The sequence below is a fragment of the Leucoraja erinacea genome, chromosome 10 (genome assembly GCF_028641065.1).
Source record: "Leucoraja erinacea ecotype New England chromosome 10, Leri_hhj_1, whole genome shotgun sequence".
NCBI classification, from domain to species: Eukaryota; Metazoa; Chordata; class Chondrichthyes; order Rajiformes; family Rajidae; genus Leucoraja; species Leucoraja erinaceus.
The window spans coordinates 27,679,164-27,705,215 of record NC_073386.1 but is presented as its reverse complement, the minus strand read 5'-3'; the positions used below and the strand labels follow the sequence as shown (position 1 = coordinate 27,705,215).

At 40.9% G+C, this 26,052-nt stretch overlaps 1 long non-coding RNA gene across 2 annotated transcripts in view; it reads right to left on the bottom strand.

Moving 5' to 3' along the window:
- Positions 1–883: 883 nt before the first annotated feature.
- LOC129700957 (uncharacterized) overlaps positions 884–26,052 on the bottom strand; it is a 49,233-nt gene continuing 24,064 nt past the window's right edge. Inside the window, exons 2-4 of one of the 2 annotated variants that reach the window (XR_008724123.1) lie at positions 20,621–20,699; positions 17,808–17,912; positions 884–1,345 (exon numbers count right to left, since the gene is read on the bottom strand). This is a non-coding gene — a long non-coding RNA (uncharacterized LOC129700957). The remainder of the gene's footprint in view (positions 1,346–17,807; positions 17,913–20,620; positions 20,700–26,052) is intronic. The other variant, XR_008724124.1, reaches the window with a different exon arrangement.

The following is a 26,052-nucleotide window of genomic DNA, read 5'->3' as shown; positions in this document are numbered from 1 at the left end:
GAATTACAATTTAAATTGGAAGAATATCATGCCTGATCTGCGTCAAAGATACTAGAATCTGCTCTAGTATCTTTGATCTGCAGTTGCTTCCTATTGAAGAAGAACCCTGGCCCAAAACAACTCCTAATCCAGTGCCAGGCGGCACCCGCAGAGGGAACGGACCAGGAGCCGCCACGGGCCAGGGTTCCCCCCACCCCCCAACAGGAAGGAACCGCAGAAGCAGCCGTCCCCGCAAAATGCCAAATGCCAAGTGCAGCGTAGGTTCACAAGGTTAATTCCCGGGATGGCGGGACTCTCATATGCTGAGAAAATGGGGCGGCTGGTCTTGTATACTCTGGAATTTAGGATGAGAGGGTGTCTTATTGAAACATATAAGATTATTAAGGGTTTGGACACGCTAGACGCAGGAAACATGTTCCTGAAGTTGGGGGAGTCCAGATCCAAGGGCGACAGTTTAAGAATACGGGGTAAGCCTTTTAGAACGAAGATGAGGAAACACTTTTTCACACAGAGTTGTGAGTCTGTGGAAACCTCTGCCTCAGGTGGAGGCCAGTTCTCTGGATACTTTCAAGAGAGAGCTTGATAGGGCTCTTAAAGACAGCGGAGTCAGGGGATATGGGGAGAAGGCAGGAATGGGGTACTGATTGGGGATGATCAGCCACGATCACATTGAATGGCGGTGCTGGTTCGAAGAGCCGAATGGCCTACTCCTGCACCTATTGTCTATTGTCTATTGTCAATGGGCACAGAAACCTAGAAAATAGGAGCAGGAGGATGCTACTAGTTCCATCAGACCTGCTCACTATTCAATATGATCATGGCTGATGTTACGACTCCCGAATGCAGGTACTTCAGAGCCGCGTAACACAAGGCAAAAACCAGGTTCAAGTTCAAAAATAGTTTTAATTATTCAATGGAACACAAAACCCAAACCTGATTTAAACAACCCAGTCAGGGATATGGATGAACTGACAAACAATTTAACAATGCTCCAGCCAGCCACGTGATGGACCGTCGAACCGGAGACTCTAAAACCTGCCTAAAGAGATATAACCCTGAAACAAAATACACAAAAACACTAAGGTCAGCCCTTATCCGTCCCAATTCAATATTTGTTACCAAGGAATGGTGAAAGTACACAAAGTTCTATGCCATGTGGCCAGGCCTCCCTCGGCTCACACCAGCAGTCTGCTCATCAGTCAGGGTCGATGAAGAAGAGAGAGAATCCTGGGAAGCTCTGGTATTTAAGCTTCAGATGAGTCACCCGTCACCTGACGCAGCTTGGCCAATCGGATACAGGAGCCTTTAACCCCTTGATTCCAGACTCACAGCCACGAGGCCTGTACTCGGAAGAGAAACAGAGAAAGGTAAGTACATAACATTCACCAGGAGGGGGAAGTGCCTAACAGCTGATCATTGTGATTATTTCAGTACCTTGCTCCAGCTGTAACTCCGTGATTTTTCTCATCTTCCCCTTTTAAATAGTCGGATGATTTTTACTATTCTTCAATTAGTAGGTTTTCCTCAAGTCCAAAGAATTTTGAAAGTTGGACACCACTGCATTGATTATTTGCAGAGCATCTTCCTTAAGCACGGTGGGGTGCAAATGTTCTGCCTTGGGGATTTGTTTGTCTTTGGCCCCGTTAATATCCATATCAGTCTGCTTTCTCCCACTCTCTCAAGCATTGATTCCCTAAACTATCTGGGAGATTGTATCTTCCTTTGTAAAGACAGAACCAAATTGTGTGTTTAACTGTTCTATCTTTTCTTAATTCCAATTATAATTCTCTTTATAAATTCTCTCTGATAAATCCCCAGGGCCAGGTAGGCTGCATCCCAGAGTGCTTAAGGAAGTAGCTCCAGAAATAGTGGATGCATTAGTAATAATCTTTCAAAACTCTTTAGATTCTGGAGTAGTTCCTGAGGATTGGCGGGTAGCAAACGTAACCCCACTTTTTAAGAAGGGAGGGAGAGAGAAAACGGGGAATTACAGACCAGTTATTCTAACATCGGTAGTGGGGAAACTGCTAGAGTCAGTTATTAAAGATGGGATAGCAGCACATTTGGAAAGTGGTGAAATCATTGGACATAGTTAGCATGGATTTACGAAAGGTAAATCATGTCTGACGAATCTTATAGAATTTTTCAAGGATGTAACTAGTAGCATGGATAGGGGAGAACCAGTGGATGTGGTGTATTTGGACTTACAGAAGGCTTTCAACAAGGTCCCAGATAAGAGATTAGCATACAAACTTAAAGCACACGGCATTGGGGGTTCAGTATTGATGTGGATAGAGAACTGGCTGGCAAACAGGAAGCAAAGAGTAGGAGTAAACGGGTCCTTTTCACAATGGCGGGCAGAGACTAGTGGGGTACCGCAAGGCTCAGTGCTGGGACCCCAGCTATTTACAATATATATTAATGATCTAGATGAGGGAATTGAAGGCAATATCTCCAAGTTTGCGGATGACACTAAGCTGGGGGGCAGTGTTAGCTGTGAGGAGGATGCTAGGAGACTGCAGGGGGACTTGGATAGGCTGGGTGAGTGGGCAAATGTTTGGCAGATGCAGTATAATGTGGATAAATGTGAGGTTATCCATTTTGGTGGCAAAAACAGGACAGCAGACCATTATCTAAATGGTGGCCGATTAGGAAAAGGGGAGATACAGTGAGACCTGGGTGTCATGGTACACCAGGGTCTTGGTGAGACCACACCTGGAGTATTGCGTACAGTTTTGGCCTCCAAATCTGAGGAAGGACATTATTGCCATGTGCAGAGAAGGTTCACCAGACCGATTCCTGGGATGTCAGGACTGTCTTATGAAGAAAGACTGGATAGACTTGGTTTATACTCTCTAGAATTTAGGAGATTGAGAGGGGATCTTATAGAAACTTACAGAATTCTTAAGGGGTTGGACAGGCTAGATGCAGAAGATTGTTCCCGATGTTAGGGAAGTCCAGGACAAGGGGTCACAGCTTAAGGATAAGGGGGAAATCCTTTAAAACCGAGATGAGAAAAACATTTTTCACACAGAGAGTGGTGAATCTGTGGAACTCTCTGCCACAGAGGGTAGTTGAGGCCAGTTCATTGGCTATATTTAAGAGGGAGTTAGATGTGGCCCTTGTGGCTAAGGGGATCAGAGGGTATGGAGAGAAGGCAGGTACGGGAAACTGAGTTGGATGATCAGCCATGATCATATTGAATGGCGGAGCAGGCTCGAAGGGCCGAATGGCCTATTCCTGCACCTAATTTCTATGTTTCTATGTTTCTTTCTGTGGGCAACCTACATTTACCTCCTCTCACCATTTTCTCTTCACATATTGATGGAAGATTTGTTATGGTTTCCTGTAAAATTACTCTCATACCCACTGAATCAATATTTTTATCTTCATTTGGTGACATCTGAACTCCCAGTCCTTCTATTGGTAATTTTACACGGCTCCTCATTGGAACACCTCAATCTTGACTTTGCAAGCTATGGTTGAACGCTCTTTTCTGATTTATGTTTATGCTAAATAGGAATGATTAATTGTTGAGGTTCATATATACTTTCTATAGATATTATTCACCATCAACCCACTTAATACATTTCTAAATTTATCATAATCAGTTAGTGCCTCATATGTTCAGTTTCCTTGTTTGGATGTATTAAGCTGATTCCCTGATTCATTCCCCATCTTAATGATGAATTTGATTATTTTATAGAATAACCACATATAACAAGACTGCTAAGTGTTCCTTTGTACAATCTCATTGTACATTTCCGAGTACAGCGTGGTCTGTTCTTTAAATACGATATCTGTGTCGAACATAATGCCAAAGTGAACTACTCCCTTCAGCCCGCATGTTATCCATATCTCTCTATACTCAGCCTATTTATGTGCATATTTAGTTTAGTTTTAGTTTAGAGATACAGCGCGGAAACAGGCCCTTCGTCCCACCAAATCCGCGCCGACCAGAAATCCCTGCACACTAACACTAGGGATTATTTACAAATTTACCAGTATGTCTTTGGAGTGTGGGAAGAAACTAGAGCACCTGGAGACAACCTACGCCGGTCATGGAGAGAACGTACTGTACAAACTCCACACAGACAGTACCCATATACAAAGATCTTCATCAAGGCCCCAGCAACCACCTTAATGTTCATCAAATGACCAAATATGTCCTCCTGCAGGACCTCAAAATGTATATTAGTATACCTCACACTGAACTCACAATCCTCTATTTCCTTCTCCATGCTGAGTATATATTTAGTGCCTCACCTTTATCCTCCAACTCCAAGCATACATTTCCTCCTTTATCCTTGAGAGATCCTACCTTCTCCCTAGATACTTTCTTGTTTTGAATGTATGTATAAAAAGCCATGGGATTCTCTTTCATCTGATTTGCAAATGACATTTCATGGTTCATTCTAGCCTTTCTAATTCCCTGCTTAACTTCTTTCCTGCTTTCTTAATATTCCCCAAAGGACCTGTCTGATTTTATCTTCTTAAATGTCCACAGGGTCTCTTTTCCTTTTTAACAAAATTTACAACCTCTCTCGTCATCCAATGATCCCTTATCTTTTCATGTTTGTCCCTCCTCCTCACTGGAACATGCCAGTCCTGAACTCTGATCAGCTGCTCTTTCAATGGCTCCCACTTGTCAGAGATGAACTTACCCAATAACACCTGCTCCCAATTTACACTCCCTAGCTCCTGCCTAATAACGTTATAATTTGCCCTATCCTGATTTAGTACTTTCTCCCAAGGTCCAAATTATCCTTATTCATAACTATACTAGACCTTAAGGAGCTGTGAACCCTAACCATAACCCTAATGCAAATGATCTCCCGTTGAAATGCCAGTCACTTGGCCATGTTTAACTCCCAATACAAGAACCAATCTGGTCAATCCTTTAGTTCGACTACCTACATAACGCTTCAAGAAACCTTCTGCGATACACGTATTAAAATTCTGTCCCATCTAAGCCTTTTGTACTGAGGATATCACAGTTAAAATTAAGGATGTTATGGCTAACCACCACAGCAACCTTGTTACTTTTGCTTCTCGCCATATACAGTATCTCGCTTCTTTCCATATACAGTATCTCTGGTATCCCCTGAGAAAACCAAATATGTTCTTCTCACAGGGTTAATGTCGAAATTGCAGCATTTTTTCAAATCACAGTCAAATAGAGGATTGCAACATATGCCCAAAAGCACATCGAAGCATGCATTGAAATTAATTTGGCACGGTCATCAAATCAAAAGTTATTAGAAGTACTCAACAAGCGAGACAACATCTATGGAAAGTTTATCAACCTGAATTGTTAACTCTGCTTTTCTTTCCACAGATGCTACCTGATCTGCTGAGCAGTTCCACAATTTTCTGATTTTATTAACAACCTCAAACATTTCTTGTGTACCCTCTATGGTGTAATCATATTTTTTGTCATGACCAGAACTGTAAGCACTACTCATACTGGATGTAACTAGTGTCTTATTTAGTGCTGGCATTTATTGATAACTATTTGAGGATAGATATCTTTCCAATACCTTATGAAATTGTCATAGGTCTCAGAAATTCATCCACTAGAGAGAGCAGGCATGTCCTCTACTTAATTGCTCATCAAAAATATAGCAAGACAGCAATACCTCAGCTCTGCGCTGATATGTTAGTCTAGCTTATATTTATATGTCACTTGAAATGCACACATGGATTCAGAGTAACATATTCACCCCTTGGGTCAACGCAAAGTGCAACCTGAGAATCCCAAGATATGCAATCATAATTTCAGAACACAGAAAAACTGGACACATTTTCCAGCTTTGTTCCACAGAAAGAGTGGTTAGGCTTCTGATGGTGCTGGAATAGAAAGAGTATCGATAGTATTTCCTTTGGGGCAAGGGTAGTGCAATTTTCCTGATATCTCTGCAATTTTACCGATACAATTTCCAGAAAAGAGCAAAAGAGAATTTACTCTTGGAGTTCTTAACTTTCATTTGGCTCAAGAAGCAAGTCAATGAGTATAATCAAATAATACCCGCTGTATAAGCAGTGAATGCTTTCAAAACCCACATCAGCTGACCACAAAGAGATGATCTGCATTGACAGTCTAACCTGGTAATAATCCCGGGAAGTAAAACTGTACCAACTGAAGGTGAGCTATTAGAATTACATAGAAACATAGAAAATAGGTGCAGGGGTAGGCCTTTCAGCCCTTTGAGCCATTCAATATAATAATAATAATAAATTGTATTTATTGGGCGCCTTTCAGACATCTCAAGGACACCTTACATAGGTTAACAGGAATATAAACATATAATCAGAATAAAATAAATAATAAAGACATCACAGAAACACAAATTAAAAGCAGAATTCAGTCCAAAAACAAAAATCAAAAACACAATGTGAAGAGAGAGCAGCGGCAGCTAAAGCGTGCCAGCGTCCACTCTCCCTTCACGGCAGCCATCTTGGCCAAAGACTAACAGGATTACCTTACAGACAATATGATCATGGCTAATCATCCAAAATAAGTACCAAAATCAATTTTATGGAATCTATCAGATATTTCTCGTCCTTGTCACGTAAAGTTAGCAGTTGAAAGAAAAAAGCTCTGTATTTGGTGCACAAACATTTGGACAAACTAACTGCCAAACCACACTAATTCCAAAACTACCCAATTAAGATTTATATCAATAAATGTAATCCACAACTAGTTATTTATGGTTTTTATGGAATAACTGTTCTGCAGCAGCAGTAGGCAGCATATTATATATAATTTCAGATTTAGCATTGGGGTCCTGGGAGAAACCTGAAAGAAAGCTGATTTTGATCCAAAATTAATGATTTGTTTTATCTGAGGTTTTCCTAAAGTAGCTAGTGGGCTTCCCTTCAATGCTGTTTACTTAGACATTCAAATACATTTAAATGTTATTTCAAATGTAATTAAAAGCCACAAAAATCTAATGTGGATTTGGGGTAATAAGAAGTTGGTTAAAATATATACCATTGGGGCTTCTCTGGTTTGCTGAATATGCTGAGCTAATACAATCAACACAAAACTTGTCAAATCTCAATCACTCTTCCACAGTCTTAATGCAAAAGACAAAATACCCAAGATGCTGGAAATAAGAAATATATATAGAAAATAAAGTGATAATTATCAGTTATAATTCACAGCAAAATAGTCAGCATTTTTGGAAAGAGAAGCAGTTAATATTTCAGATTGAAGACCCTTCGCCAGAACTGGGAAAGAAAGAAAAACGAGTTGGTTGTTAGTAGCAGAGGCAGTGGGGAAGGAAATATCTCTAACTATGTGAGATCAATTGGGCAGTTAACAGCACATTAATGCCCCTGTCCCACTTAGGAAACCTGAACGGAAACCTCTAGAGATTTTGCGCCCCACTCAAGGTTTCCGTGCATTTCCCGGAGGTTGCAGGTGGTTGCCGGAGGTTGCAGATAGTGGAAGCAGGTAGGGAGACTGACAAAAACCTCTGGGAACCGCACGGAAACCTTGGGTGGAGCGCAAAGTCTCCAGAGGTTTCCGTTCAGGTTTCCTAAGTGGGACGGGGGCTTAAGTTTCTTCTCAGAAAAATGGAGCTAAAATAATGGCAAATCTAGAAACTGCAGGTTAGAATCTGATATAAAAACTGAAAGGCTGGAAGAACTAACAGCCAGTGAAGCAGCATATGTAGAACAAGAAATCAGTTAATGTTTCAGGACAGGGACTCTTCCTTGGAACTGGAGGGAGAGTGAAAGGGTTGCAGTTTTCCCCCAGCAAATCTGGAGGGTTGACTGAGATGTGAGACAAAATACTGTATGGAGATGGGCTAAGACAAGTCAGCAGATAAGCATGAGTATAGATCATTAGTGAGGCATTTTAAAGAATGGGACAAGAAAAGGACATATGCGTGGTAAAGGGAAATGGTGAGAGAGCAGTTTAGCCAAAGTCGGATAATGCAGTGTTCATTTCAGAGTGATACAAAGTGCCTAGATGGAAGATAAGACATTGTTCTTCTAGTTAAGATTGGTCTTCATTATAGCAGTGGAGAAGGCTATAGGCAGATGACCCGAATGGGAGTGGGATTGAAAGTGAAAGCTTCAAGCATGCAACAAGAAGCTCAAGATCAAGCCCGCGGACTAAGTACAGGTGCTCTCCAAAGCGATCACGCAATCTGCGTTAGGTTTCTTCAATGCAGATCAGACTACATTGCAAACGCAAAATGTGGTACATAAGATTGGGTAAAATGCACGTGAATTCTTGTTTCACAGAGAGTGTTTTTTTGGGGCCCTAGAGAGTTGCAAGAGAAGAAGTACACAAACAGGTGTTGCAACTTCTCTCAATGCATAAAGAGGTGCCATTGGAGTGGTGGGTGGAGACCTAGGAGTGGACCAGATTGTCACAATATTCCTGCAAAATGTAGTGGGAGAGGGGAAAGTGTGACTGGTGGTGGGATATTGATGGAAATGGAGAATTAATGCATTGAATATGATGGAACAGTGGGATTGAAGGTATGTACCAGGGAAACTCTATCTTTGTTTTTTCCTCGCACAGAAGGGGTTAGAGCAAAAGGGCAAGAAATAGAAGAAATGTGTTTGAGAGTTCCATCCAAAAGAGGAATTTACATTTCAGGAAGAGGTAGGTCAGTTCAGAGGCACCAGAGTTGAAGGCCTCATCACTGTAGATCTCCAGCATATACAGTTTTTTTTAATTTTCTTCCGCTAGCAACCAACAGGACATCTATGGCAATATAAAGGGCATGTCCCACTGTATGAGGTAATTCAAGAGCTCTCCCGAGTTTAAAAAATATCAAACTGCTGGTAAGTACATAGAATGTACGTAGCGGGTACGTTGGAGCTCTGGACGTCTCTTAGCTGCTCATAATGCTAACGGCAAGTACTCAGGAAACGCGGTAAGCTCGTGAAGATTTTTCAACATGTTGAAAAATGTCCATGAGAGCCCTGAGTACCTACGCGCGGCTATTACCGTAATTCTCCAAGTTCGAATCAGGGGAAACTCGGGAGAACTCTTGAATTACCTCATACAGTGGGACAGGCACTTAACCAAAAATGATTGTGTCACATTTTAGAAAGACCCAATGAGCATCATCAGCCTGAAAATTCATAGACACAAGAGACCACAGATGCTGGAATTTTGACAAAAACAGACTGCTGGTTAAACTTGGTGTGTCAGGTAGCATTTGTGGAAGGAAATGGACAGACAACTTTTAGAAGCATCCCAAAACGTTGTCTGTCCATTTCCTTCCACAGATATAACCTGATGCACTGCATTCCATCAATGGTTTGTGTTTTTTTTTAAAATCTTGAAACTTTAAATTGGTCCTCATTACACATGCTGCCTGATCTGCAGAGTATTTCTTTCCTTTTCTATTAAATTTTAAAGTATAAGCAATTGTTTGGCAAATGCAATGTGATGCCAATTTAAAATCCTAAATCTCCACACCTGTTCATCATGCATTTTTTTATTTCTTGTCCTCATGGATGCTGTTGCAAGCAAGATTTTCATTTTACCTATACTATATTTTAGAAGCTATCCTAAGAAATCATATGTATAATTTCATTTGCAGGATAAATGACTCCAAAAATGTAATTATTGTGGCCTTGTCAAACATAAGGTTTAGCACTACACACTACAAATCCCAGTTGTGTAGACACTGGTATCGTTGTCTCGTTGTAGGACATTGATCATTCTATTTTATTCTGGATTTTAATTCATGTATGGTGTTTTTTCTTGAATATATGATTTATGATGCTTTTATAAGTGATATACTAACATTTTATATGTATTTTATAATGTTTTTATATGCAATGTATTTTTATGTAATGTTGTCCCTTGTCTGGACCTTGAGTCCGAAATAAAGTTTATTATTATAATTATTATTATTATATCATGCATGTGCACATGACAATATTCTCAACCTGACAACAGTTCTTCCAGCGGAATTGTTCTCGTTGTAAAATATGTATCTCTGGGCTTTGCTTCTGTATGTATAATCACGCTGTATTTACACATTCAGGTCACTAGATGGCTTTACACCAAAACGTCAGTGAAATTCAATCTCCGAATTCCCATCTTCCTTTCTGATCTATTAAATTTTGAATGTAAGTTTAACCCATTGTTCAGTTTTGCTTTGCATTGTCATTTTATATGCTATTTATTTTGCTATGTAGAACATTTTAGTTTCCTAATGGTTTCCTTGCAAAAATAAAAATTAAATTAACTTGCAGTCATCCAAAATAATTTGGAGTACTGTGTACAGTTCTGGTTGCCCAGCTAGAGGAAGATTATCATTTAATTCAAAAGGGCGCAAAAAAAGATTTATGAGGTTGTAACCGAGTCTGGAGGGTTTGAGTTATAAGGAGAAGGAGAATAGGCTGGGTCTTTGTTCTCTAGAGCGTAGGAAGCTAAGGAGTGAACCTATGAAGATACGTAAAATCTTGAGGGGCGTTGATAAGGTGAGTAACCACAGTATTTTCTCTAGGGTAGGGAGTCTAAAACTAGAGGACACAGGTTCAAGTTAAGGGGAAATATTTAAAAGTGACCTGAGGGGCAACTTTGTCACTCAGATGATGATATAAATATGAAATGAACTGCCAGAGGAAGAGGTAAAGTTAGGAACAATGGCAAAATTTAAAAGGCATCTGGACAGATGCATAGATAGGACAGATTTGGAGGAACATGTGTCAGAGTCGGGCTAATGGGATTAGCTTGATTTGGCAACTTGGTTGACATGGATGAGTTGTTTCTGTACTGTACTCTACAACTTTATGACGATTTCCTTTCTAAAACTAGCCAGTGAGATTCCAACAGTTGTATTTCCCAACAGTGGTCATTCATTTTCTCTCTCAGTTGGCAACTGGAATGCTGGCAGGCATTTCAAATGTAAGCACATTGTTGAGTATTGGCCAGATGTCACTGGACCAGGCTTGTCTTGCAGAGGATAGACACAAAAAGCTGGAGTAATTCAGCAGGACAGGCAGCATCTCTGGAGAGAAGGAATGGATGATGTTTCAGGTCAAGACCATTCTTCAGACTTGCAGAGGTGCTGCCCGGGTACCTGCCCACCCACACTCACCTCATCTGGATGAATGAAATGGACATCGAGGTCCATAATTTGGAGTTCCAGTGCCAGAAAAAAATGTTCATGTTTACCTTGTACATAACAGGTACCAAATTTTTTCATTTGGTTTGGTTAAAGTTAATGAAATTTCAGCATTTTCATTAATTTCCTGAGAATGTTCAATATTTATATTGCTTTTCGTGAAATGAAAAAAACAAATTAATTGAGCTACTATTTTTTTTACTTCAATTGAGAGTTCTACAATCTGATTGCCTGATCAGTGGCTCAATGACTTGACTTCTTTGTACAGCACGTCCTCCTGTAGGGGCCAAGTGGAAAACTAGATTGCAATTAATCCTATGCAGCAGGGATATCTTTCTTTAATGCCATTAGTGGAGCCCATTCCTTCAGTGCTGAACACAAAATCTAGGCCATTGACGATTCTCCATCAATATTCCTGTGTGATGATTTATGCTTTATAAATGGTTCCAACAGATTTGTACCAGGGATATCTTTGCAGGATTCTCAGTCGATTTTGTGCAAGACCATATTCCTGAAGAAGAAAATAAACATTGTTTGATGGTCAGCGTGTACATGAAGGGCTGAAGGGCCTGTGATAGATTGCTCCATGGCATTATAAAAATGAATGTTGTTTATGAAAAATGTTGTACACGTGTCCATATCCCTTCTGATTTCTCAGTTTGCACTCTGATTTCAGAATTCAATATACTGTCTGAGGATTAGACTCAACATTATCTTATACATATCACACTGTCCCCAGCAGACATATAGAATATACAGTAAAGTTCCTTTACTACCTGTTTTTTTTTAAATCCACTGTAAAATACCAAAATTTCAGACCCAAATGAACTGGTTATATATGACAAACTATGACTTCTAACTGTAAAGGGAATAGTTCCTCTTTGCTTCCACAGGGAGCATGCTACACTGATCCATTGATGTTTGTTATGTAATTAATAAGATAATTGAAATAACAAAAAGAGTTGTTTTTAAGATTTTTGGTGGTTATTTAATGTAAAAATCACAAGTGAAATAAAGATTTTTTTTTTAAACTCTTTGCTTCAGCATGCAAATAAACTGTTTTGTTTGAATGCCAAATTTTTTGCAGCCAACAAATCGGTTGAGAGCCAGACTATCGTGAGACCAATATAATCTTGCCTAGGCTTCTTTAAATGTTGGCACAGGCAAAGCATTCATCGCCGTGTGCTTAAGAACTTCTTTCCATCCAAATCAGAGTGAGTTAGAATCAAAAAGGACTTAATTTAGAAGACGTTTTCATACTTCAGTTAAAAACCTCAACTGTATAGGCAACACATTTGGCTATTCATCTCAATTGAATGTGCATATGGATGTGTGCAAGCATACATACACATGTATTGTTATATTGTTAAGCATCATGAAATGCATATGTTTCAGATATAATTTTTTTTTCTTGGCTTGGGTATAGAAAATAAAGTTACAACCTATCAGCAAAATAGTGTATACAGGAGTAAGTAATATATTAATTGTTGGAATTTGCACTTTTGGTTACTTGGACTGGATTTGAAATTGTTGTCCATCAGCAGAGAACAATGGGTGATTTGACATTGTGGGTCAATAACCTAAATGATTGTCAGACCGACCATGTTGAAGTGCTAACAGGAAGCTCGCTGATTGGGAAAGAGAAATATTGGGAAAACCAGTGACTCAATCCAGAGATGGCCTGGAAGTGATCATGAGGCAATCTGAGAACGTGAGGTTGGGGAAGAGATGGAAAATGTAGGCGTGCACTGGAAGAATTTTGTGGAGCAAGCAGATGAAGAGAAGCATACCTACTCCAGGTGGCTTCAGGAAAACGTATTGACAAAGTGGATGACCTGCGGCAGCTCTTCCAAAGGCCACTGGCAAAGGAAACCAGTGTAGGCATTAGCTCAGTGTTTCAGTCATATATTTAGAGGCACTTTTCAAAAAAGTCCAAGGCTTATGTTGTAAATTAAGATAAAAATGTGCTTCCTCAAGGCTTCTAGCATTCATGGTATATGATTGTTCTTGGAAAGTACTAATCAAAATGATAGGTACAGCCAGCACAGAAGCCTCAATTGTTTTAGTTTCTGCCTAAAGCACAACTTGTTTGATGTATGCTTTCTTTTATATTTTAAATACTGATCTACTACTCTCCAACTCACGCCAACATATATCCAATATTGAAGATTTATTGTTTTAAAGTTTCTATGTACTTTAACTCAGTGATAGATTTCCATTCTTGCTTGTTTAGTTTAGTTTAATTTAGAGATACAGCATGAAAGCAGGTCCTTCGGCCCACCGAGTCTGCGCCAACAAACAATCACTTGTTTACTAGTTCTATCCTACACACTAGGGACAATTTACAGAAGTTAATTAACCAACAAATCTTTGGAATGTGGGAGGAAACCAGAGCACCCGGAGAAAACTCAGGCAGTCACAGGGAGAATGTACAACTTCATAAAGACAGCATATGTTGCCAGGATGAAACGTGGGTCTCTGGTGTAGTAAGCCAGCAACTCTACTAGTACGCCACTGTGCCATGTAGTATATTTTAATTTCACAATTTATCCATTTAATTTCTGTAGTTTGTCTGTCTTGAATGGTCTTTTATTAAGATGATTCCTGCCACGTTGTCAACACTGCTTTGTGCACCAATGTATTTCTCCATACTTAGCATTGACAAACTTGTTATAGGCTTAAAGTCAAATTTGAGTTCAAATTTGGGTCAGCAAGTTATATTTTAGCGTATTGTTTAATTTAGCAAAATACCTCAAGATGACCATTTTTCCGTTTTATTGTGAATTTCAATTTTAATATCAAATAAAATTTAATGCAGAGCAACATAGAGATACCATGACAAATGACCGAAATCCTGATCAGATAGTCAGAACCACGTCCTTCAGACCAACTCATCCATGCCGACCAAGATGTTTATCCAAACTAGTTCCATTTGCTTGCATTTGTTCCATATCTCTCCATGCCTTTTCCATCAATGTCCAAATGTATTTTAACCATTGTAATTGCATCCACCTCTAGACTTTCATCTGGCAGCTTATTTCATATGACCGCTACCCTCTATGTGAAGAGGTTGCCCATCATATCCCTCTTAAATAACTTCTCTCTCACCTTAAATGTTTTAGACCCTGGAAAAAGGACTGTGACCACTCATTATCCTTATTTATGCCCTTCATGATTTTATATGCCTTTATAATGCCACCCCTCAGCAGTCTATGCTCCAGATAAAAATATCCAAACCTATTCAGCATCTCTTTACAACTCATGCACACCAGTCTCAGTAACATCAGCCATGATCACAGTGAATGGCGGTGCTGGCTCAAAGGGCCGAATGGCCTACTCCTGTACTTATTATCTATTGTCTATTGTCTATTGTGAATCCCTTCTGCTCCCTTTCCACCTTATTGACATCCTTAGGTATGTTTTAAAGTCTGAATTAAGGTCATAATGAGTAGGAGTAGAATTAGGCCATTCGGCCCATCAAGTCTACTCCGCCATTCAATCATGGTTGATCTATCTTTCCCCCCCAACCCAATTCTCCTGCCTTATCCCCATAACCTCTGACACCTGTACTAATCTCTGCCAATATTCACTGACGTCCAACACAACCTTCTTTGGCAAAGAATTACATAGATTCACTACCCTTTGACTAAAGAAATGTCTCCTTATCTCCTTCCTAAAAGAACATCCTTTAATTCTGAGGCTATGACCTCAAGTGGAAACATCCTCTCCACATCCACTCTAACCAAGCCTTTAACTATTCCGTATGTTTCAATAAGGTCCCCTTATTCTTCTAAACTCTAGCGAGTACAGGCCCAGTGCTGACAAATGCTCATCATAAGTTAACTTACTCATTCCTGGGATCATTCTTGTAAACCTCCTCTGGACCCTCTCCAGAGCCAGCACATTCTTCCTCAGATATGGTGTCCAAAATTGCTCACAAAATTCCGAATGCGGCTTTACCAGCGCCTTATAGAGCCTCAACATTACATCCCTGTTTTTGTATACAAGCCCTCTTGAAATAAAAGCGAGCATTGAGTTTGCTTATATTAAATGAGGAGGGTGAGTTAAAGGAGCTTTGAGAGGGAATCTCAGCCCAAGAGTCTTGGCTATTGATGGAGTGGCCTGAATTGGAGGAACCAGATTAATCAAAGGTGCAGGACAATATGTAGAGAGGACAGTGGCCATGAATTTATACAAAAACTGGTGTAACATTTTAAAAACCAAGTTATTGCTTAACAGAAGATAAATCCAGTGTTAAATCCATTCACAAACAGAACAATGCAAATTAGCTCTAGAGGTAACATTGGCAGAGATAAGGGCTTTAATTGTAGATGAGCTGCAGACCTGGAGTCAAGCAATGTTGTGGAGATGGAAGTAGGTGGGCTTAATTTAGGAAGGAACTGCAGATGCTGATTTAAACCGAAGATAGACACAAAAAGCTTGAGTAACTCAACGGGTCAGATAGCATCTCTGGAGAAAAGAAATAGGAGATGTTTCAGGTTGGGGCCCTTCTTCTGAAGAAGTGTCTTGACCCAAAACATTACCTATTCCTTTTCACCAGAAATGTTGGCTGATCCACTGAGTTACTCCAGCTTTTTGTGTCTTTCTTAGTTGGTCTTCATTATGAGAGTCATCGGAAATGCATTTCTGAGTCACATTTTTACAACAAGTTTGTTAACAGTTTGCGACAGATGCCAGGGTGGGGATTGAGCTATGGCTATGGAACAGTATTCATATTGGAGGCTGAAGCCAAAAATATTAGTCTTCCCAATATTGAGTGACTGGAAATTTCTGCCATTTAGAAATTGATGTCAGGCACACACGATAGCATCAAAGGAGCAATGTTTAGGTCATGAGGGTGGGAATGAGGTAGAGCTAGGTGTCGTCAGCATATACATCAGTATGCCCACTATGTGTTTAGATTATGTTAAAAAACTGTGGAAAGGATGAAAGGAAAGAGTGGGATCAGTAATACATGGTCAAAGATAGAATGTGATGAAAAGACATTGAAAGTTGTAGCTGCATTTAATGTTGACAACTGAATAAGACCAATGGTATAATTGTTGTCACAATCACTTAAAATGCAATTAGTAATTTGGAAGAAAGGTGTTTTACTAGTATAGGACAGGCCTATTCAAGGGTTTCATAGAAACATAGAAACATAGAAATTAGGTGCAGGAGTAGGCCATTCGGCCCTTCGAGCCTGCACCGCCATTCAATATGATCATGGCTGATCATCCAACTCAGTATCCCGTACCTGCCTTCTCTCCATACCCTCTGATCCACCCTGCCACAAGGGCCACATCTAACTCCCTCTTAAATATAGCCAATGAACTGGTCTCAACTACCCTCTGTGGCAGAAAGTTACAGAGATTCACCATTCTCTGTGTGAAAAAAGTTTTTCTCATCTCGGTTTTAAAGGATTTCCCCCTTATCCTTAAGCTGTGACCCCTTGTCCTGGACTTCCCCAACATCGGGAACAATCTTCCTGCATCTAGCCTGTCCAACCCCTTAAGAATTTTGTAAGTTTCTATAAGATCCCCTCTCAATCTCCTAAATTCTAGAGAGTATAAACCAAGTCTATCCAGTCTTTCTTCATAAGACAGTCCTGACATCCCAGGAATCAGTCTGGTGAACCTTCTCTGCACTCCCTCTATGGCAATAATGTCCTTCCTCAGATTTGGAGGCCAAAACTGTACGCAATACTCCAAGTGTGGTCTCACCAAGACCCTGTACAACTGCAGTAGAACCTCCCTGCTCCTATACTCAAATCCTTTGATTTGAAGGCTAACATACCATTAACTTGCTTCACTGCCTGCTGCACCTGCACCTGCATGCCTACTTTCAATGACTGGTGTACCATGACACCCAGGTCTCGCTACATCTCCACTTTTCCTAATCGGCCACCATTTAGATAATAGTCTGCTGTCCTGTTTTTGCCACCAAAATGGATAACCTCACATTTATCCACATTATACTGCATCTGCCAAACATTTGCCCACTCACCCAGCCTATCCAAGTCACCTTGCACTCTCCTAGCATCCTCCTCACAACTAACACTGCCCCCCAGCTTAGTGTCATCCGCAAACTTGGAGATATTGCCTTCAATTCCCTCATCCAGATCATTAATATATATTGTAAATAGCTGGGGTCCCAACACTGAGCCTTGCAGTACCCCACTAGTCACTGCCCGCCATTGTGAAAAGGACCCGTTCACTCCTACTCTTTGCTTCCTGTTTGTCAGCCAGTTCTCGATCCACATTAATACTGAACCCCCAATGCTGTGTGCTTTAAGTTTGTATACTAATCTCTTATGTGGGACCTTGTCGAAAGCCTTCTGGAAGTCTAGATACACCACAACCACTGGTTCTCCCCTATCCACGCTACTAGTTACATCCTCGAAAAATTCTATAAGATTCGTCAGACATGATTTACCTTTCGTAAATCCATGCTGACTTAGTCCAATGATTTCACCACTTTCCAAATGTGCTGCTATCCCATCTTTAATAACTGACTCTCAGTCAGAGAGTTCCTTGAACGATGAAAATATATTTGGAAGGATAACACATTTAAGGACACTGGAGAGAAAATGGAGGCTACAGGTGAGTGGTGCTTTTAAATTTGGAAGTGTGGATTGTGTACAGTTGGGCCCAAAGCCACACTGAGTCCCCACATTAATCCTACCATTCTTCTTACCCATGAGAGGCCTTCACTCTGCTGTCTCTCCGTGAGACAGAGCCACTGGTATTGACCTGGTCTCAGATTCATGCTCCTCAGAGAATTTTCATTGTTAAAATAGTGCTAGATATAAAAAATAATTCAAAGCATTTAGGACTAAAATATATATATTTAAAAAAAAAGAAAATACACTATGCTGCTGAAAATTAATTAAAAACATAAATATGAAGTGAAATACAGAAAAAAAAACTTCCCCAATGCCACCAATCCCATTTAAGTGAAATGGATATTTAAATGTCAGTGGGCAGACAGGAACCAAACAAATGTCAACTAACATAAGGGTCACAAAGGGAAAATTATTGGCTTTATAACCTAGTACCATGTGAGATTAGTTAATGTAACACAGAACTCACTTTGATTTCCTTTGCTTTCACACTCCATAAATTTGGCAAAAAGAACATGATACTTTGCATTGCATGATGACCTGCTAAAGCATATGCAGGAATTTGTTCACCTGCTCCCAAACAATATCACCAATATCATTTTTGAATACTTTAACATTAAAGTTGTAGTTTTAAAATATAACTTGGTGGAATGGCAATGTACAATTGTCAATACACAATTTATATTAGTGCACAGCTAAAGCACCTTCAGGGCAACATAAAGTATAACTGACCTCTGATGAATTTTAACAGGTAATGCAGGAGATAATTAAGGTTAAAAAAAACAAGTCTGATTTGCTTTTATATATTGAAGCAAATGTTATCATAAAATATCACATTTAAGGGAAAAGAAAACATATTTAACCTAACCCACCAAGCTTCATAAATTCTTGCCTGACACTGTGTTTTATGAGAATCACCATTTAGAAATATTAAACATAACTGTAGGAATATAACACAATTGTGAAGAAATCATTGCAGAGCACAGCAAGGCACTTATATAATGTTCAGCATCCAACTTTATCTGCATTTCACAAAATTCTACATGCAAAAAGCGCGGTGCAAACATTACCTCCTTACTCTAAAGCTAGATGTTCATAAATCATATTTCAAGTCTTACATTTCAAATGCACACATCATAAACCATGTCTATACCTCAGAAGAAACCACCATTTCTTAAACCCGAAAACAGAGTAAAAAAATTGTGAAAGTTGGAGAAAGTATACTGTTAATGATGTGGAACACCATCCAACTATAGGCAAAAACAGGCATTGTCAGTTCATTTACAATACATGAGCCTGCACAGATCCGCTTTGCTGAAGCAAAATGCCACCCTTAATTTTCGTTATAAAAATGTATTGCCTATGGGATTGGTAATTGCTTTCATTCCAAATGTGTAATAATAACAAACTCAGAGTCCTTTGAGTGAACCTTGAAGTTCCAGACAGATGGAGGGGGCTGGTGTGCAGGTCGTGCAGAATTCACGAGTTCCAATTTAGAAGTGGACATGGCTAATATATATAGATTTATGCAACATACCGATGTGTCTGAGCAAGACAATGATTGTGGGATGTAAAAATAAAATACTGGACAGGTACAGTTCATCTGTCAAATAGGGACAAGTCAGTTGAACATGAATTTTTAGCTAAAAACAATTGCCCGAGGAATTTAACAGATCAGGCATCATCTGTGGAGGGAATTGGATAGATGATGTTTCGGTTCGGGACTTTTCTTTGGACAGATAGGGGAGATAGCCGGTAGAAAGAGGTGAGGAGAAGAGATGGGACAAGAGCTGGCCAGTGATCGGTGGAACCAGATTAGCAAGGGTAGATTGGCAGAGGGTTCAGATGGGGGCAAAAAGGATGGAGATAAGTAACCAAGGATGGAGGTGACAATGAGAAGAAAAAATTTGAAAATGGTGCAATCTGATAAGAAAGGAAGGTGGGGAATGAAATGAAGAACAAGAGCAAGGGATGATGGGTGCAAGGGAACAGGGAGGAGAGGAAGAAAAATGGGTGACATTGAGTTGGAATGTGGATGATGAACAGGTGGAGGAAGTGGAGGAGGGGGATGAAACTGGGTGATAGGTGTGGGGAGGGGGGGAAGCGAGCTGTGCACGGGGGTGTGGCAGTTGAGTAAATGATAAGGTGGGATGGGGTGGGGTGCATTTACCAGAAATTGGAGAGTTCAGTGTTCATGCTGTTGGATTGCAGGCTACATTAGCAGAATATGAGGTGCTGTCCTTCCAGTTTGTGTGTGGTCTCACCCTGGCCACGGAGCAGGCCGAGGTCAGACAGGCCAGTATGAGAATGGGAAGGGGAATTAAAATGTTTAACAACCAGGAAACCTAGTAGGCCCTAGTGGACAAAGCGCAAGTGTTAGGTGAAGCGGATTGCATTGTCTATGCTTGGTCTCACCAATATAAAGAAGATCACATTGAGAGCATCAAATCCAACGGATGATGTCAGAGGAAGTGCATGTGGGTCTGCTTAACCTAGAATGGCTGTTGTGATGAAGGTGAGGAGGAGGTATAGTCAGACACCTTCACCAAAATGAAGGTGAGGAGGAGGTGTAGGGACAGGAGTTGCACCAATTGAGGTTGCAGGGAGAAGGAGAGGGAGGGATGAGTGTGGATTGAGTGAACCAAGGTATCATGGAAATAATTATTTTTGTTGAAAGCAGGAAGGAGTAGGGAGGGAAAGGTTTGACAAGTGGTGGAATTAATTTCCGCTCCTTAAAAAGCTTTTATTTTCCACAGGGAGGCACAAGAATGGATTACTCTAATCTATCCTTTCCCAACAGATTCAGAAATCTCACCAGCGAGATGTCTTTTGACCAACTGATGATCAATTCTGTACCAACTCTGGGGGCAGCCTTTGTTTCACTCACCTTGATTGCCTGGTCTCAACACCAAGAATTTCTGTCAATGATTTCTCAGGAACAAAATACTTCAAGAAATCACTATAGGCTAAATGGAAATAAAAACATTTTCTGTAAATAACATGATTGTGTATACGCATTTTGAATATACATTGAATAAAAATAGTAAGATTAAACGAGAACTTACCAGTTTGAAGTTTGATCGTTATTTTATGAGGAGTAACGTTGAGGGATTACGTGAAGAACCCCGCCAGGACGCATGCGTGTCATTCTTCACAGCAGCGGTGTGAAATCACAGATAACTGTAATGACTAAACATAGTAAGATTAGAGAAGAGATACCAGTTGAATATATGATCAAGGATGGGAGCGGAGGGCACGTAATCCCTCAACGTTACTCCTCATAAAATAACGATCAAACTTCAAACTGGTAAGTTCTCGTTTAATCTTACTATTTTACTTTGGAGTCACGTGAATGACTACGTGAAGATTTTAAAGCTCTGTGATTTCATGCCGTGGAAACAAGTCCATGCATCACATCTGCCTTGATTATGGGGAGAATAGTGTTAACATCATTAGACATCAATACGATATTGAAACCCAACGATAAATATATTAACACCAAATTATAGTCCCTATTTATGGGGTAAATTATATTACAGAACTTAAAATTGTTTCTGGAAATGTTCCAGGTTTAATGACTGGTTTGTTATAAAATCGTTGGAAAGTTTTCTCCGTTGACCATCCTGCTGTCTTGAGGATTTGGTCCATAGGAACATCCAATTTCATAGCTGCCGATGTAGCGGCAGCCCTGGTGGAGTGAGATTTAAAATGCTAGTGTCTACTCCAGCCTTATTAGGACCTGTTTTAGCCATCTAGAGATGGTCTGGACTGTCACTGTTTTGAGTGGCTGTTTGCAGCTGATTAAATGTGACATTTCTTTCCCTCTGATGATCTTAGTATACTCCATATATAATAGTAAGCGTGTTACAATACAGAGACGATCATCTGTCGGGTATGCCCTGAATTCTGTTTTTAGGCCTGCTGACCCCTGTCTGTTCTGTTTGACTAATTCATTGATGTGAAAAGTTAAATTTCCAGATGAAATAGTCATGTTGTCCAGCCTTAGGTTCTGTAGTGACTGGACCCTTTGTGCCGTGACCAAGGCCATCAGCGTGATTGTTTTCATAGTCAGTTTCTGTAGGGACAGAGCTGTAGCTGGAGACCAGTTTCTTAACATGGTCAGTACAATGCTCACATCCCATATTTGGGAGTACCTGGTTCTTGGGGGATTAACATTAAAATGCCCCTCATGAGTTTGGTTACCAGGGTGTGTCCCAACAGAATGACGCTCTGTTCCTTGCCACAGGTATGTTGACAGAGCACTTCTGGCGCAGTTGATGGCATTATGACTGAGCCTCTCATCGTAATGGAGGCTTGCCAGGAATTCCAGAACAGACGGGATGTTCATAGATCTGTGGGTGATCTTTCCTTTGTTACTGGATGGACCAGTAAATTAGGTCTATGATGGATGGTGATGCATGGTTCTAATATCATGTGTAGTATCATGTGGGACCATGGTTGAATAGGCCAATCGGGTACTATCAAAATACCAGACGCAGAGTCTTGCTGTATTTTCCTTAATACCTGACTGATGAGGCAGAAAGGAGGGAATGCATAAATAAACAATTTCCCCCAATGCAGCGAAAATGCATCTGTTGCCGCTGCCCCAGGGTCTTGTTCCCATGAAACACGATTTGACAACTGGTGATTGAGCCTGAATGCGAAAAGATCGATATCTGGTGTTCCATACCGTGCTGTAATTTCAGCAAATACATTTTAACCAGTGTTTTATTCAGTGTTTTCATTGAATTTGCGTGACCTGGTGTCTGCCACTAAATTTAGTTTACCTGGTAAGTAGGTAGCTGATATCCAAATATCTCTCTGGATACACCATTGCGAAATTGTGTTTGCCAGATTGTCACATGATGTCGATTTGTTTCCACCCATACGGTTGATATATGCTACCACGGTGGTGTTGTCAATTTGTAGTCTAACATGCTGGTGATTTAACCCAGAACAATATGACTTAAGGCCATGGAATGCACTTAACATTTCCAGGTAGTTTATGCCCAGTGTTTGTAATAATGATGCCTCTTGTGCATTCCATCTCCCTCCACAGCTGGAGATGGAATTGGTAGCACCCCAACCAAGTGCACTGGCATCAGTTTGTAGTACCATAGACGGGTTGCTGATAATTATTGAATTGGAACAATACCTGATGTTATGTTCCCACCATTTTAGTTCCATTATGGCCTCTGTTGGTAGCTTCATTGGTCTGTCAAAATGGCCACCATTAATTTTGAGTGCTCTTATTTTTGCTCTCTGTAAATTTCGATAGTGTAAAGGTCCGAATTGTGTGGCTGGAAATGCAGCCACTATCTTCCCAATTATTCTAGCTACCAGTCTAATGGATGGTTTGGTGATGTCAATGATTTCGCTACAAGCCTCTATTAAGGCTGTAACCTTTTCTTTCGGCAAAGTCACTGACATGAGAACTGAGTTAATGGTGAACCCCACATAATCCATTTTTGTTGAAGGCGTTAATTTAGACTTAACTGGATGGATGATAAACCCCAGTTTTTCAAACAATTGTTTTGTGGCTGTTACCGCTTGTTTAGCCAATTCCAAAGTTTTGCCAACAATAAGTATGTCATCTAGATATGCCATTACCATGTGTTTTTTTTGTTTCCGCAGTAACGCTAGGGCTGGTTTCAAAATTTTTGTGAACAGCCTGGGGGCTGATGTTAGGCCATTAGGTAGTGCCCTGTATTGCCATTGCTGACCCATCCAGTTGAATTTTAAATAACATCTGTGGTCACCTCTTGTGGGTACTGTATAGTAAGCATCTTTTAAATCGATGCTTGCCATGTAGTAGCCTTCGGAAATCAATTGCTTAGCAGTAACAAAGGTTTCCATCTTGAAATGAATATATTGTACAAAGGTATTCAAAGTAGTCAAATCGATGATGATGCGGCAACCACCATCTTTCTTGTTTTTTATAAAGATGTTGGACACGAATTCCTGTGATTCGTGTTGGGTTTTCTCAATTACTCCTTTTTTATATAGCCGCTGTAATTCAGCATGTGCTTTAGATTTTTCTATGCCTGTGAGCACGAACATTCGGTTCGGTACATGCTGAACTGGAGGGTTATGTTTTGTATAAATTCTATGGTATAACCCTGGATACTGCTTAGAATATAAGTGTCGGTAGTTAACTTATTCCATGCATCCAAATAATATTGTAATCTCCCGCCAACTTCCATGCTCCCTTTAATTCTTAAGGAACCAGACCCACCTACCTCCATGGTTACCAGTGGTAGGTGTGTTACTTCTTCGGCATCCTCCGTGGACGTTGAGACGCCGTTGTCTGGGTCTGTAGTTGGGCTGGTGTTGAGGGCTTGCGCATTTTCCAGGAAGGTCGGTCTGGGCCATGGCCTAAAAAAGACCAATGTTGGGTGTTTCTGGTTTTGCGCTTTCTCCAGTTTGTCTTGGCCGACTGGTGGGCGTGTAGGGGTGATGTTTATGGCCGTAGTAGCTTTTGGATGCTGCTTTTATGAGCCCCAGGGTTTTCCCCTCTTCGTCAAGTTCTTTGACTTGTTTTGATAAATCCCCTCCAAATAGTAGTATTGATGGTTTGGGTCATGTTTTGCTCATTCAATGTGCGGGCAAAAGCCGTAATTCCTGCTGTTAGGACTTTTAGGACTTTCTGTATTTTTAAGTCCCTGGTTCTAATTGATGCCCCGACATGTTTCCAGATACACTGGTTGACACTGGGAACATTTAGCGACTTGCAGTTCCCTGGTGGTAAGTGTCGTGCCGTGGTGTCCGATAATGCCTGTCCCTGTAGTTGGTTAAAAGACATGTAGTCAATGCTTACCGCTATTTTCGGCTCCAGGTTTAGGCCAGTTTGGTCGGGTTGGATAAACTGGGACACCATATCCAACATGTTTTCTTTCACTCCAGGCATACTAGGGGTATGTTGATCACTCCCCTCTTCAGGGTCAGCCCAGAATTGATCCTCCGTGCTCCCCTCTGATGAGGGAGAAACACTGTGCAGCCCCACAAGAGGTACTGCTGTGGGGCTTACTAACTGCCCACTGTGGCTAGCCTCCATCTCCCGGAGCCTGCCACTTTGGAGTATTTCCTCCAGCAGCCGCTCCAACTGGCTCTTATGCTCTCGGGCATAGGCCACTCGCGGCTGCTCCTATTCCCCCAGCCGCTCCAACCGGCTCCAATGCTCACGGGCACTGGCCGTCGCGGCTGCTCTTGTTCGCCGCTCCCAGCAGCTCCAACCGGCTCCAATGCACACGAGCACTGGCCGCTCGCGGCTGCTCCTGAAGCCGCTCCAACCGGCCCCAATGCTCATGGGCACTGGCCGCTCGCGGCTATTCAGAGTCGGACTCATCGGAGTCAACGACTCTGTTCGTTTTTTGCTTCGCTCTACTGCCCGGCCGTGTCCGGTGCGGGAGCAAAGTCGGGCACAGCTGTTCCCATTTCGGGAGATTGGCGTGCCGTTGGCTGCTGCTGCCGGCTGCCCCCGCAACTCCGCGGTTCTTTTCCGCGGCCTTCGTGGATCTGGTCCATGTTTCCACCTGTAAGGTAAATGGAAAGAACGCAGAGTCTCCTTACCTGCTGTTCCCGGATTTCAAATTCTGCCGCTAAGGGGAACGTCGTTCCCCCTGCTGTGACTCATTACAATGCGTGTAGCGATATGACACGCATGCGTCCTGGCGGGGTTCTTCACGTAGTCACTCACGTGACTCCGAAGTAAAATTCAAACATAAATGCTGTGTGTAAACCGACACTAAATCTGAACAGCCGTATTTTCATTGTCCCGTAACTAAAAAAAAAAAAAACTACAATCAGAATAAGTTGAGACACAATAAATTGCCGATGCTGGAATATTGAGCAAAACACATAGTGCTAGAAGAACTCAGCAGATCAGGCATCATCTGTGGAGAGAATTGACAGATGACATTTTGAATCAGGACCGTTCCACAGAGTCTGAAAACTCAAAACATCATCTGCCCATTCCACAGATACTGTCTGATCCATTGAATTTCTCAAGCGCTTTGTGTTTTACTTAATTAAAAAAAAATGTTGGTAGAAAGTATCTGATTAGTCGTAGGAAAAAATAGTTGTTTTGTGCTCAGTGAGACCATAACAAAATAATTAATAAAACATTTCTACAGTATTCTGTTGCAATAATTTGTAACGGATTCATTTTGCTTCCGTGCAGCCTACTGCCCTCAGCATGGTTATTCATGTAGATGCCAGCAACGCTTTGTCCAATTTTCCATAAGCAAAATAGTGCAGATGGTTAATAACTTGTGGGATGTTCTCCAATGTTTGTAAAGACTAAGTTTACCAAGTCCTTTG